At 43.5% G+C, this 2,417-nt stretch overlaps 1 long non-coding RNA gene across 1 annotated transcript; it reads left to right on the forward strand.

Moving 5' to 3' along the window:
- Positions 1-1,393: 1,393 nt before the first annotated feature.
- LOC123971131 lies at positions 1,394-2,347 on the forward strand. The gene is made up of 4 exons (XR_006825137.1): positions 1,394-1,766; positions 1,846-1,942; positions 2,030-2,100; positions 2,187-2,347. It is a non-coding gene; the product is annotated as an uncharacterized LOC123971131 (long non-coding RNA).
- The last annotated feature ends 70 nt before the right edge of the window (positions 2,348-2,417 follow it).

Genomic DNA, 2,417 nt, shown 5'->3' on the forward strand with positions numbered 1-2,417 from the left:
ACGTTCCAGTTCCTTATGGAGAATGGTAATAGTAAAATGAGGATGCTATTTAAAATTCAAGCAGCATGCCACTTAGATAGATACATAGATAAAGTAACTTTTTTGTATTGGGGGGATGTATTGAGGCCATAGTTTTTACCCACTATTGTCGTCGTCTTGCATTGTGATGTCCCGCCCCTGGAGGATGCGGGAGAGGAGTTTACGGGCATGGCGAAAAGCTCTTGGCAGATGTGAGCAGCTGGGCTCTGCAGAAGGGCTACTTAAAAAGGCCTTACAGGTGCTGTAATGAGCAGGTTTTTTAAATCCCCTCGCCGCCTCGCTCCTAATCAGCCTCGGGGCTATTTTTACCAACCCCTACGGGCCCCTCGGGCTCATCCACTTTGAGTTGCTCTGAGAGGGCACGTTGTTCTCACACACAGAAATACAGTGACACTGCACACACACACACTCATGTACATGCAAATTCAGAACACACACCCATACAATCACATGTTGAGACACATTCACATCCAATATGGAGCCACAGGCAAGACCGTAGTCACATGCATCCACTGTGTTGGAGCTCTTTAGAGGGTTGTGTGGTAGTTTAAAGTTTAGTCTGACAAGTAGTAACGGATTTACCTTTATATCTCCTGAGGTATCCAAAACCTCTACTTTAACAAATTGTAGGATTTTCCTAAAATTTACTGCTGTAACAAATGTAAATGTAAACTTGAAGTTGTTGCAATATGTGTGGAATTATTCTAGGTGTCCATTGTTGTTTAAGAAAAAGTCTAATTCATTTGTTGCATTTATTGCAGTTAGTTGACTGGCAGATGGAGCTTTTTTGAAAGATATACTGTAGGTGGTAAGTAGGAGTGTCCTTGTGGGCCGAGGCACCAACCATGAACCACAACATCTCTTGTTGAGCGTCATTCCCCATCTCTCTTCCACCCTTTATTTTCTTTCATTACTCTAATGTCATTTAATGTCTAATAAAGGTATACAATACCTAAAACGTACCTTTAACAAATGTCACAGGACATCATTTTCCAATGTTAAAAGCGACGTCAACTCCCAAGATGCATGCAGCATCCAATCGCCAAGCATAAATTTATGTTGCATGTGTAAGCAGAAGCTAAAGTTTTTGCTTTGTAGAAACCTGATGTAAATGTTGTGTAAATCAGTTCAGTTTACATTTGTGATCAGTTTTGGATCAATTCGGTTGTTTCGTGCCTGAGACAGGGTTCCTCTTCTTGGCAACGGTAGCTGAGGCTAATGGGTATTGCAGTATTTAGAGCCATCAGCCATACTAATGTGATAGGCAGGCTTTTGGCCTAGTAATGCCACAATCTGTTGAAACCCCTCAGTGAAGCTCCACCCCCTGTCTCTCCAGGGGCGAGTTCAATCTCAAAACGTTTTGCACCGGTTTGCAACGTTTTCTGATTGAACGACATGTTTCCTTGCAGCGTTGCGCAACGTTCTGCAACGGGCTTCGAGGTATGTTTTCTCCAGTTTGGTGGGCGTGTCTTAGGTGTTATCCAATCAGCTGCCACAAGTTTGTAAACACAACGGCATTAGAAAGGCAAGAAAATGCAGTGCGCTTGCGTACACAGCAGGGTGTTCAAGGCAACACCGTTTCCATTGAAAAAAACGTTTTTCTACGTTTTGTCGGCGCTGAACTCGCCCCAGAAGCAGGACACCTGTGCCTCCTTAAGAGTTGATTTATTGGGAACACTCAACATTTCTCTGTAGGCATATTGTGTTCCAGTGTGGCTAGAGAGCAGGTATGTCTTCTAGAAGTTATGCGTCACGGCGACAATATTTTAACTTTTGTGAACATGTCTTAATTTGTTTTTATCACAGGCATTTTAAGCCACCTGTTGTCCAGACTTTGTTGGTCGAATAGCCTGTTATGCTAGAGTTCACCGCAGAGAAGGCATTGGTGGTTGATAACCCTGAGGTAAAAAGATGCTATGGAGTAGAGCTATGCAAGTCTACTAGTTTGTGTGTTTATAGGTGGCCTTTGATAACATGATTTACATTGCAGTGGGCCTAAATGTCTGATCCGTAACTGAGGTGGAGTCGGAGCTGGGTTGACTATCTTCTGCACTGTTTGAGGTAAATATCATCTGTAAAGTATTTAGCAGGTATGTTTTTGTAGTATGTGTTAAATAACTGAACTAATTCGATTCTTGTAATTTTAGGATTGTATGGCCACTGCTGTTTTGCCTGCCTGATCAACTCCTGCTATTCGTGCTAGTATTTTTATGTGGGTTCTTGTTTGATTAGATTGTTACAGGTGGATGGGCCCTGTGAATGTGTTTGCCAACTGCAAAGGTCTGCTATGGGTGTGGCCATTTTCCCTCTTTTGGCTGCGTGATTTCCCTACGCTTATTAGCCATCTCTCCCCCCCCCCCCCCCCCCCCCCCCCCCCC

Source organism: Micropterus dolomieu, linkage group LG05, assembly GCF_021292245.1.
Source record: "Micropterus dolomieu isolate WLL.071019.BEF.003 ecotype Adirondacks linkage group LG05, ASM2129224v1, whole genome shotgun sequence".
NCBI lineage: Eukaryota > Metazoa > Chordata > Actinopteri > Centrarchiformes > Centrarchidae > Micropterus > Micropterus dolomieu.